Raw genomic sequence first — 13,456 nt, 5'->3', positions numbered from 1 at the left:
CGGGGTTACACTTTCGGCCACCAAAGGATGATACTGCAGTTTGCAGAGCAGGTTCCCAGCAAGAATTCCTCATCTTTCACCAGCTTGGATCACTGTTCAGGGTGACAGATGGGCAGGCACAAGCAGTAACATTAAAATACCTTAAAAATTCAGGATGTCAGCCTTTATAGTGCATATACCACTCCCACAATAGATGCGGGAAAAGAGGACCTGACACCGTTGATCCTGAATGCTAACCTTTTGAAATTCATCCCTGTGTAAAAGTAAAGGTACTGCTAATCCCCATTTTTCTGCCACTAGGGATTAAGTCATTAAGTTAAAACACTGAGCTTGTATGTGATATTCCTGGCATCCAGAATGAGCTAGGGTCAGCATGGTCCCTCGGCACATTGCCTCTTTCTCTCACCATGGTCACTGCTCTGTATGTAGTTAGTCCATTTGCGGCCCCTTTCAAGATAGCAAATTTTAAAAATTGAAGTAATTCATTCATTGTGCAGCACTTCAGAAAGCCAGTTATCAAGCTTTCCACAGCCAAAAAGCCAATGCTGTAAGACCAGGGCTAGCACCTAGCCCATCCTAAAGACCCTCTCCAGCTAGAAGTGGTGCAGGAAACACAAGCCAGACTTTATACATGATATCAACTCACCTTTTGAACCACCCTGAATTCATGAGTCCCTTAGTTTCCGGAACACATTAGAAAAATAAGCTGCTGTTAAATGAGGTGAATTCTCCTCTTGTCAGCTCCCTCCTGCAGTTCTAGCTGTATTTTATCCTGAACTGTATCACAACATGGGGTGCCTTATCACACTGTAATAGGTTCTTTAAGCCAGTCTAGACAATGTCACAGGCATCAGGAGGGTTGTGTTAATCTGCACACTTTCCTCTACCATGACTATGACCCTTGTTGCACCAATGCCACCCATAGATCAAGATCCCGGTACAAAATTCCCTCCGATACCAAACCTCATCACAGCTGATGGAGGCCGTGGACTGAGCTGCTCACCTTGCCTGCACATAGATATTGGGTGGGAGAGGGGGGACTGGGAAGTTGAAAGGTTTGCTGTCATTAACAGCTTTGGGGACAACAAGCATCAGACAGGAGCTGCACCACAAACCACCCTCTCCATCAACAGCAGCACCCCACTGACCGTGCACCAGTGCAGACTCTTCCCTGCAGCAAATGCAAAGGTAAACCCACAGACTGGTGAGCTGCAATCACCCATGTGCCCAGCAGCATCACAGGGAGCCACCGTGCTGCCGAGGGAGCGGTGCGAGCCCCCCAAAACTCCCAACCAGCACTGAGCCCCACCAGCCGCCTCGGCCTGGGGCTGTGGCACGAGCCAGAATTAAAGCCGTTCTCTGGCATTTGACGTTGTTTGTGACAACAACCACAAAGCATCACAAGTGGATACTATCAAGGATTACTATTTGTGTATTAGTGAGTCACAATACGCCAGATTCATAAGAGCCAGATGTCACAGCTGACCCAGACAAGGCACTCAGACAGATCCCACGCGTTTCATGTGTCAGCCTTATATCCATTCATAAAACAGCTCCCTCCCAAAATATAAGTCTTGGGAAAATTTAAGATCATTGTGCAATTCTAAGTCAAGTTTCAATCAGTTTCCTAGGTTTATTTTTCCCCTTCTCCTTTTTTTTTTTGTCAACAGTGGTTAAAAGAAAGGAGGGGCAGGAAATGATGTCCATCACAGAGGAGGATATAAAAAAATGAAAAATACGGGTAGGCAGCCTTGGAAAAATAACTTTTTTTTTCTGCTTTTCAAAATGTTACCACTATAGAAACAATCTCCTGGACAAAGTCAGACAGATGTTTTTTTCTTCCCCCCCTCCTTTCTTTGGATGGAGTGACTTTCTCAAGAGCACAGCTGAAAAACCTTTGGAAAAAAAAACACACACACAGTCTCAGGCGTTGGAGGTGTCTGGAGCTGAGGATTACAGAAGTTCAAATTGGCTCCCCCTGTCAAAATTACAGCTGCACAAAAGATGGTACAGCGTATCAGCCCAGGGCTCAAAAGGACTTTTTCCGGTTCTCAAGAACGACGCAGGTCTTGAGAAAATGCAGCTGTGCTGCGATCAGCCAGGCTGTGCTGGCCCAGCCGGGGCCTGCCCCCCCCACCGCCCACCGCCCTCAGATGAGTTAGCAAGGATGCCAACCTGTTAAAGGGCATGATTAAAGAACACCTCCCCATGTGCCTTTGTCATTTAAGGATGATTTACTGCTAGGGCATACCCTTTGTGACTTCTTATAATGTTTTCTTTGTTTTCACACTTCCCTCTTGAGACTTGAAATTTAATATCTATTCCAGCAGAGTTCTTGCTCCCTTGCCCTCTCTGTCTTGCTCTCCCTCTCCTTCCAACGTATTATCTTTGTCCATTGACCAGATGAAGTGAGCTGATTAAAATTTATGTGCATTGTCACTGAGGTGCAATGCGACTGTACAAATGCGTTTCAAGGCTGTTGCACTATACAAACCCACCCCACCCGGGCGACCCTGCTAATCTCAAACTGCAGCCCTTGTCAGGTGATGACTGCTGAGGGATCCCTTTACAAGCTGCACCACACCATGGTTTCGTGGTTGTGCGTGTGCGTGCATGTTGGTGTAAGGTTGCTGTGTGTTGCACTTGGACGCTGCAGCATCCGCCAGTCAAGTGCAGGTGGAGCACTTTAGTGGTCTACACACAGCATTGATATTCTCAGTACGATTTGCCAGATATTTTTGCCTACATGTTTTAAATGCCAGGTTTCCCCTTCTCCCTCCTTAAAAACACAGACAAGTTCACTGGTTATGGAGAGCCAGCTACCTAGCTGGGTTTGCGACCAAACAGATACACTAGCATAACATGGTCTGACTCTTGCACATGCTGCTGTCTAATGCATAAAAGTAACACAGCTTCCTTCTAGCAAAGACTCAATACTTTGGCTACAAATCATACTGAGGTCCTCAGATGCTATTAAGCAAGGGTAAATTATATTCTTCAGTAGGAAAGGCAGCTAAACTATTAATTTGAAATTCCCGTTTTGATCACTGGACCAATGGCAGCAGTCCTGAGAACATGAAGATCCTGCTGATCTCTCACTTGCTCCTCAAAACTTTTAGTCTGATTCCCTTTTACAACTGCTCTTTCTGTACAGTAAGTTTTAAAGGAAATCTCTGTGATTTACAGATATGGGAGCACCTGTAAATTTTGGGTTCTTGCCTTGATGACCATTTATGTCCAAAAAATCTTGCTTCCTCTAAACATTTTCTTCTGAAACTACTGTCATTCCTTGTATTATATTCTGCCAGCTCTAGAATTGATTAACTACTATTGCCTTCCTTCCTTCTCACTCAATAGTACCAATTATGCTGCTAAAAAAAAATCACCCTCCTCCCCCACCAATCTAATCACATTCTTCTCTTCAAATCCTTCTGTAGGCTTTTCTATACTCAGAGGAATTTTCCCACGCTTCCATGGTAATCTCCACTTCTGCCTATATCCCTCTTCTCCCTTATTTGTGTTCCCTGCCCGCTTGCCTAAAATATACTCCCCAAGATCCTTCTGGTGTCTTTCCGCATTGCTTCTGCCTTCGAGTTCCTCCTGACAACATGGAGCTGTTTCCCATCTCACTGTGCACCAAATGGTCATCACCTCTCACTCTTACTTCTGGGAGGTATATCAGCCTGGAAACAGCTGTGTAAATCATGCATATCTAGAGAGGTATATTTTATATGTAAAATATTAGACTGCTCTCAGGCTAGGTCATCTTCCAGATAACAGATGCATTATCTGAACAGCATTTCCTCTGAAATTTAAAATACTGTCTTAGATTACTTGTAACATGTTGAAAAAATTAGCTATGTACCCAAATTTTTCATTTTGCAGCAAAATTTCTCTCATTCAATTCACGGGTAGTGGCAAAGCATAAAGCTACCACTAGAAATATTGTGCCACCTTTGGCAATTCACTTTATTTTTCACTCTAGTTTGACTCCCTCTGTAAAGTAGATGAGAGCAGCTGTTCTCCAAGCCAGTGGTAATGAGGCATCTTATCAATAACCTTTATCTGTTTGGTCTATTTATAAATTATTCTTCAGAGGCTGAGCTAGGTCTTGGTATATCAAGGTATGTTGCCAGGTACAATGAAACCTCCAATCTCATTCAGTACTAGAGTAACATATCTATAACAACAGCATCATGAAAATTAATTAATATTTTTCCAGTGCTCTGAGCATGGAAAATACTGCATAAGTGCCAACAAGGTGCTTTGTTTGCTTTTGGTCAGGGCCACTCAGTGGCAGGAGTGGTAGTAAAATGTGTTGAATAGATCATTCACCAGGAATTGTTCAGTTAGATCCCAGCATTATTACTGGAGTCAACTGCATGCAATTAAATATATTAAACCATTTACAGTCTTTATTTCAAATTATATATTCCGTATTACTCTCAAAACATTCTCAAATTCATACCATTGGGTTTTACAGTAGCTATATTGTGTAAAGCGTACATTAAGTAGACTCCATAATACAGCGACAGTATTTTTGATCAGTGATCTTGAGAGCATATTGCATGTGGCATATGTTTTTCTTTTTTTTCCCAAAATGATTATCCTTGATAACAAAACTCTTGGAAACACTTGGAGATGAGGGGGATTTTCTACTGCTGCTAACTCATTTCAAAGCCAACTTGAAACGTAGGCTGACAATCTTCCGTATCATTTTTCCCTTATTGTTTTCTGAGGAGATAGAGGATTAAATCTGATGCTTATTGAATTTATAGATTATTAACACAAATTATACCCAGGGACAATGTTTCCAAATTCCCCTACTGCTTTTCTTTTAAGCTTTGTGTATAAACTCAGTTCTCATGGAAGGGGGAGGGGAAAAAATCTGATATCACTGACTAAAGTCAATATAGTAGAAGCAGATGCTGTGCTAGCTTCTACTCAAAGCTTTGCCAGTACTTTTGATCCAGTTTGTTATATCCTCTCCCGTACCAAGTCTTATCTCTTTCCTGACCAGCAATTGTCTCTTAGTCCAAATTACGTAGGAGAGCTCTATAGTTTGCCAAGCGTCCTGTACAAATTAGAAGGATCTCTAAAAAAAAAAAAAAAGCAATCATGATTGTGATCAAAATTTATAAAGGCCAAACCCTTTGCTCTTCTCCAAGACCTGCTACTAGGGATCTCAAAGCAGAAGCATATCAACAGTGATATTCTAGCATGGTTGGTCCCCCTTGTTTAGACCTACACTGCATGTGTGCATAGAGAAGACCTTTCGTAAGCCTACTGAAGAAGCAGAGCCAGAAGCACAAGTGCCAGATTCCCCATGAATCTCTTACACCAGTACAAACCATGCTACCAGCATGCTACTACATTTAGCATGTAGCAAAGTGCTACCAGGTCAAAATGATTACATTTCACCTTGCTGTAAAGTCACAGATGGTGACCTGTGGGCTCAGCACCGCTCTTTCCTTTATGTCAATCATTCTACAGGCAGAAATGGTCTCTCTTGCATCATAACTGGGAACTCTACATTGGCAATATACAAGGATACTGAATGGTATGCCCTCTTACACAGCCTTAGAATTTGCACACTTCCTTTTATCTTGTTTCCAATGTCATATAATTTGCCAAACTAATCACTTGCACTGAACAAGGCAGAGATGTAGGAGCAAACAAGTGGCATGTGATCACATAGTTAGAGCCTATGTTAATGTGTATGTTCATGGTGTACATGGGGCCAAATAAGGGCAGGAGAGGCTGCTTTAATATTCTACTTTCTTTAGTTACCCGGATCCAAATAGTACCTAATCTAAGACAGTTATACTAATTCTCAGGATTCATTTAGGGAAAAGACAGGGTGGCATATGCTCACTGTCAAATACCGAGGAGACTGGCACTATACACACTTTTCCCAGTATTATCATGATAGGGATTACGGACGCAAGAACAAATTATCTCGTCAGCTGCTCCTTAGTAACCACCCCCGTGAATAATATCAACACATTATAGATGTGTTATAGCTTACTCTTCTTTCAGTTAGGAGTAAACAGCCTTGAATTATTTCACCACCACTTACACAAGGACAGTTACACACTAGATACATGGTAGGCTGTCATCCTATGGAAGCCTTCTCTAATTGGGAAACACAAGTAACAGATTTTAAATCAGTTAGAGTAAGTAAAAGTTCATCTTTGATTCAAGAAAAAAAAAAAATCAATACTTGCATGTGCGCGCACTCAGCTAGCCCCCTCTTCTTAGCCACTCCACATGGGAGTATTATCTTCTTGGCTGCATTACAGGTGGGATTAAGAAAAAACACTACCTTATTTTACTGGTTACCTGTGGCATTGTCTACGTGGTTTCTCACATTTTGTAAAGGGCACGGCTCCTGTCTAAGATGACATGGGGCTGTTGTGGCTTGATGTTGTATAGCAATTACAGTTTTCTTGAAAATGTTAAAATTCAAAATGGTCAAAGCCACCAGAATAGGCAAAAACATTCACAGAACTAGCAGGTACCATAAGCCTCACCTTAACCAGAATACCCAACCTACTGCAAAGCTTAACTTTTTAAAGAGAGGTCACAGTAATAAAAGAACCTTTCATGTTGAATGTACCCCTGTGTTTTATCTTCCAGCACTACCACAAAGAACCTCTGTTAAAGCGTTAAAGATAAATCAGAAGACAGAATCTTCAGGAATTCACTTATTGGAAGATTAGCAAACAGGAAAGTTTAATTCTCATCGTCTCCTACTCCTGTAGACTGTGCTAATACAGCTCCCACCCTGCTGCTTACCACAGCTAAGACTGCATCAATATGCCTATTATAAATGTCATATTTCCAGTACTTACAGCTCAGCTGTTGGTATTTTCCTTTGGACTAGCCATGGAAATTCAAGCCTGTAACCTAAAAGCATGTATAAATGCTCTATTTACTCACAGAAAACCTTTACTGCCAGCTACCTAAACAGAAACCTTTAGGAACAACAGCTAAAAATTACTCCCTACAATGCCGGCTTTAACCACCTGTTACTGCAGGCAGTTTCAAAGTATAATCCTAAACATGGCAATAGATCAGGCTACAATATAGTCTGATTAGAAGTGACTCAATGTATTTTTGAACTTTCCAAGATCACTGGTTAGCAGTAGCATTTTAAAATACCTACAATCACTTCAGCACATGATAGCCCACAACAGTTCCACAGGAGAGCTGTAAGAAAACAGCCCTTGACTCAAGAGCTCTCAGATTAATTTGTGCTGTGGTCGCACATGTAGCCACAGCAAATTCACAGTGGTCACAGTTGCCAGACACACAACAGAGTAATAAAAAGTGAGTTTTTACACGGTGGTTGCACACAAAGTCCCTGGTGGCCACATTCGGGAATTGCTGGTTTAGCAAATACGACTCAAGAGAGACTGGGAGCCTCAGTTCCTCTCTTGGTTCAAAGACAAATTCACTTGGACAAGTCACCTTTGCTTGCTATGCTTGCTTAACTTGCCAGTTCCTCCCTTGATACAGCAGCTCCCTCTATGCAGGGCTGTGGGATGAGCTTTTTCCGTCAATGACTGGAATTGATGGCAAGCCTAAACACTGTACAAGCATCCGTAGAAAAAGAAGAACCACCTTTGGAGTTAAATATTTACTAAACTCTGTACCAGTTTTTCGACTCTTCATTTGACAGTTCATGGTAAAGTCAGCGCTTGTATGAAAAGCACAGTTCTTAGTTGAGTCCAAAACCAGTTCAGCTCAGGAACAGGTAGTACAAGTTTTCTAACAGGACCTCACAGACATGTTTCAGCACTGACCTACTCACTGCACCCCCTCACTGTAGGATGGAAAAATAAAGAAATAAGCCACAGCAGTGTGTCAACTGGCATAACTTTGGCACCCACCTCAAGAATGTTGTGAGACTCAGGAGTGATGCCTAAGAGGCTTCTCTAATCCATTAAATGCATGTTCTCAAATGACCTTTTGCTACTAGGGAAAACTCACCAATTTAAAAAAGTGATCCCTGCCTACTCAGTCCTGGACCTTGTCACTGTGACTCTCACCATAATGGCATTTAATGCCATTTAATACCAAATGTGGTGACAGAGTTTATCACTAAAGTCGCTCTTCCAGGACTGAGCCATCAATTCATTTCAGCAGTCGCCGTTTCTCATGGAACAAATTATCACCAAAAATGCAAAGTATTTGCCTCTTCCAGTAACAGATGGTCCTTAGACAACAGAGAACTGAGTCTTATCAATAACACTCTCAGCTACACAGGGAAAAGAAAGCGTCCTGAGCTACAGTGTAAAGTACCATTTACTGCCGCAAGGGAATGCTTGGTGGGGCCAGAGCTCCTACAGCACACTGGCTTGAAACAGGAGATACAAGATCCTGGGGGGCCAATTCATGCAGATTTTTCCAACCTATGGAATATGTTTCCATGGGAAGAGAGGGGGGAAGAAGGAATGTAATTGTGAGTTAAAAAAGCATGTTGTAATCTAAAGGGGAGATAGGGTTTCACTGGTGGTGGAAAGGCAAGGAACTCGGGAGCCTTGCCCCAGGAGCGGCATGGCTGGAGGAGCACTCCTGTGCAGCAGGGAATCAAGCCAGGGAACGGCTTGAGCACGTGATAGCAGAAAACACTGGAGAAGTAGCAAAGACTCCGATAAATGAAGAAACCACTTTTCCCAGCTGTCCCCTAATGAAGGTGCTTGCAATTTCATTCTAAAAAGGGGGAAAATGGGAGGAAGAGGAGGAGGAGGAGTGGGCACTCTTTCTCATTAAAATCCTTCCTTAGGCTGCCAACTACATACCCACGCTCTAACTGCCTATTTATTTGCCATGGCTGGGTGGTTTAAGTACGTAGAGAAAGACAACCGGCACAGGAAACACACGGCCTTTACTTGCATTTTGTCTGCATGGGCCACTGAAGCTCTAACCCAACCCACACCTGCCTTTGCACCAACCCTTGCGGAGGGCAGTAGTCCCAGGCACCACGGTGTAAAAAATGTATGATGTTACCATCAGTACCAAAAGTATGGTTGTTATTAGTGGGATTTTACCCTCTTTTGTACTTCACACCCCAAAGACACTTCCTTTCCCTTTGAAGCAGGAGCCCTTCCTCCTCTCCTGCTTCCACACACACATCCTTGCTTTAACTCCTTTCCCAGAAAAAGGGAAAGAAAAGGTGGTGAACATTGTTGAATTAGACAGAAAATGTTTGTTTCTTCTCATGGGAAAGGCCTAGTATTTTTCAGCTAGCCCAAATACAGTCTATCAAATATCCTTGTTAGAGTTGAACTTTGTAGAAGAACCTAAAAGTTTTTTTTCCAAAGAGTTATTCTAAATTGAGAGTGCTGTCTTTCAAAATCAGAGGCACAAGCAGTATCAGAATTGAGGAAGACATCTCAATACCCCCACACCTGAGAAAAATCTGAAGTTCCTATTAGTCTCTTCTCTCCTACCTCACTTCAGCCTCTTTTTCTGTGAATGGCAGAAAAGCAGGGTTAGTAAAAATTTGGAACTTTTCTTATATTTTGATACTTGTATTTCTTTTATGCAGTTGGCTTCAAAGCACACCTGTTTCTAGTAACCTTCTCCATTAAAAATAATGCTTGTTTATGAGCTGAATTCAAAATGGAGGGCTGACCATCTGTGGAAAATCTCCTCTCTTGGTATTATTAAAAAAAAAAGATGTCGTGTTCTGGGTCTGCAGCAGGTTAGTCCCTCAGTTCTAAGTGCACAGCCCTGGGCTGAGCACGGCTGCAGCTCATATTCAGGCACCTGACCCTCACAACCCAAACTGCAGCTCTCTGTTTGTTGCCTGAACTTCCTATTTCATAGATGGAGAGACGTATGTCAGGGTGGACTCCACAAAAACGTACATGGTGAGAGAAAACCCAACACCAAAACATCTTGAGATGTCTCCAAATTCAAAGGGAAGGAGGTACCTTCTTACAGACCAGAATTACAGACCCTAAGCCTGAAGAGGGAGACATGCTTATCCATGTTATTTCCAGTCAGTTAGCTTCCAGCTGCATTTGTAGCTAGGAATAAATGCACACAAACTGAGTTTACCAACTCCCCTCATACAGGCACATGAGTATCAGCCCACTTCCAGTCTCCACACACATAAATTTGTTCCCTTTTTATTTACTGCTGTATCACTGAAGCTCATTGTTGTGAATTCCACTTTGAAGATCCTTCCCACTCGCAGCGCGTACAGCCTTGATGCCTAACTCCAGGTTGAGGCAATAGTACCAAGATGCCTAAAAATTAGAGCTCCCTCGGTGGCTTTAGCTCATACCCCTCAGATGTACAGTTAAAACCATGGCTGCTATGAGGATTTAAGCATCCCTGATGATAAGTAGTAAAAAGGGGCTTACAAAAATTTCTTAGTGATTGTCAAGATAAATCTGTTGTTGTCTGGAAGATACTCAGATAGTCCAGAGGAGAAGCAGGGGAAATGTACATATTAAACACATTATATCTTGCAAAACTAAGCAACATACTTCTCTGGATCTGAAAACAAGCAGCTTGGCTGAAGTGTGGGAAGCTGGAGATGCTTAAACTATTTAGAGCAATTTCTTCTTTCATACATTTTTCCTATATATTTAATCTAACTAATTTTCCTGTTATTGTTGTGCTCACATTGCACTTGGTAATATATATAGTATTTGAACTCATCGGTGGCATATACTGCATATAGAGCTTTGCTTTTCTCTCTGCCACATACCATCACTACACACATCTTAGATCTTAATCCAGTCAGAAAGGCATGAAAATCTGTAAATGTAGGTTTTAGTGTCCCCAATCCTGTTAGCATTGATAGCAATATCTAACCTTGTGTTATCATAACTCCTTCCAAAACAACAGTTAGACATGATGCAATAAAAGCAGTCTTAAAAAACCCCACCTTTTCAGCCACTGAATATCTACAGCACAACGATTAAAAGTACTTAAAGCTCTTCTTGTAGTGCTTGAGTAGTTGATGCACTTATCTATCTTCAAGGATATCGCATCATTTTTGCTTTGGAACAACCCTTTTCGGGTTCATGTCCTTTGTGAAGGATAGAGATAGTTCAGAGTACTAAACTGGGCTGCTGCTGCTAAACAGCCACCTGAAAATAAAAAATAGAAGATGATTTAACTGTAATCCTGTGTAGCTACTGTTGTCAGGCTACTGCCTCCCATGCAATACAAAGTACATATTTTGCTTTGGTCAGCCCTCTGAAGGTGGTGTCCCGAGTTTCTCTATCCATGTTGAAGGCCTTGTTTGTTCACCTTTGCAGAACTGATGCTGCTCTGTACCATAATAGGTCTCCTAAGACATGGAACATATGAGTTATCAGGAGAACAGTGAGAGGGAGGAGTATGTATGTAGGAAGCTCATATTAAGGCATATGAAAAAATTCCTAAAATTCAGGAGGGAAAAAAGGACAGATGGGTTTTTTAGTAAATACTGTTGCTTCACATCTCCTTGGCTCCATAAGGGAAAACATTTTCTACTAAAAATAGTAGCTGGACTGAAAAGGTACCAATTTATCTGAGGGTATAAAATGAGGTGTGAACTATTGAAAAAGGCAACTCAAACTGCATTTGCCAGAAAACAGGCAGCATATCATACCAGGAGACCGGGGATTAATCCGGTGGTAAATACAGGGTACATGCCTTGGGAAAAAGATTTGAGCAGCAGAATACTTAAATGATGAGGTGCAAATCTGGTAGCTGCACCTCCAACAACCTACTGAACAGAAAAATATAGTATTTCCATTTCCAGCTTGGAGCTCTGCTTGGGGTTTTTTTGCTAAACAACCCTCTCAAACCTTTCTACCCTCTTTCTGTTCCTAGGCCCATCAAAGCATCGTCTTCTGGCCAGCAGGCTTCTGGCTACACATACAAATAAGCAAGTACACATACAAAACCAGGTAGGTATTGCATCTATACACCCTATGGAACAATGCAATTATTCTATTCTTGTGATGGCTTTGTTTCCTACCTTTTATATGTTAATCCATCTCCTGTGGCATGGGGACTGAGTTAAGCATGGCTTCCTCTTGAAGCACGTGCTTCTAAGTTTTGATGAACGGGGTTTAAGGCCCAGAGATGAGCCATACAGATATTTGTAAGTGTGCTACTGGACCCGAATGCTTAAGGGTAGGAACATATCTAAATACTTACATCATTTTAATAGCATATGTGGACAGAGAGCATTACTGCTTGGGGTGTTTTATTTTTTATAGCACCTGTGGAGATGCAAGGAATTAATCCCAGGTATCAGGAGCTCCCAGGCCTTTGACTGGGTACCACTTGGCAAAAAGCTTCTTTCAGGTCAAAATTTGGCAATGAAATTAATAGACTTCCTTGAAAAGCCGAAATGTCTGCTAGCATCTGTAGAGAGAGGACCACGCAGTTGCCCCAGAGCAAGCAGTAGCTGCAATGGACAGGCATACAGGGGTCTGGCAAGTGAATGTTATACATACTGCTGCCTGTGGTTATGAGAGAATTAAAAGCATTTGCTGTGATGACATTTTCATTAACAAGTTTCCACTTTGCTCACAAGGGAATAAAAACCATTTGTCTCCACTGGAAGGATCTCATTGCGCGATCAGGAAAACATCGGAAAGGAATAGACATAACATGGATGAATTTAATTTTCGAAAAAGTTGCATAAAGACTGTGGGATATTAATGGGAAAGGCTATTCAGATTCTTTCCTCTTCTTGAAAGGAAAAATCTCCCCGTGACTGCAGGTTTAAGGCTCTGGAGGGGGGACACGTTTATTCTCTGTTTCTTTTGTGCAATTAATACAAGATTCAGAGAAGAAGGACTATAACAGGAGACAGGCAGTGGTGATGTCCCCGAGACAGCCAGGGGGGAAGACAGCAATGACCTCGTGGCAGATCCATCAGTGCGTGGCTGTGCCTGAGCAAGAGGCAAGCAGGTCACCAGCCATCACAAAGCCTCAGCTCTAAGCAGACAGCAAGGGAACCTGTGGACTGGGGGGAAAGACAGATTGGGGGGAAAGATGTTGAGAGCTTGTTGAGCTACATGGCTTGAAGTGAAAGCATGTTAATATTATTGAGATAGGTGCTTTAAAAGTAGGTTTTTAATGGCAAAAAGAAGCAATCAGTTGTTAATCACAGATTCATTTTCATCTGCTTTCTCTAAGGACTCTTCCTAAACAAAAGAGCCTGATTTCTCATTCCATAGCAGGAGAATTCAATAGTGTTCACCGTTCTTCAGTGTCTAGAAGCTGTCACCGGAAATAGATGCTGAAACCTTCCCTACTTGCTCCAGGGCTAGGGAGAGCAGGGAAGATGATGTGATTTATTAGAGCGCTCTGACTAACGCAAAGCTGCAAGGTGCGTTCACGAAATCTGCTTCCTCTGGAGGTTGCACTGGAGGGGAAAAAAAAAAAAAAAAAAAAGAGAAGTCCGGGGGAGAGTTTTTCCCTTGGGGGT

The sequence above is a fragment of the Pelecanus crispus genome, chromosome 2, assembly GCF_030463565.1.
Source record: "Pelecanus crispus isolate bPelCri1 chromosome 2, bPelCri1.pri, whole genome shotgun sequence".
Lineage (NCBI taxonomy): Eukaryota > Metazoa > Chordata > Aves > Pelecaniformes > Pelecanidae > Pelecanus > Pelecanus crispus.
The sequence above is the reverse complement of the archived record's forward strand: the minus strand, read 5'-3'. Positions refer to the sequence as shown.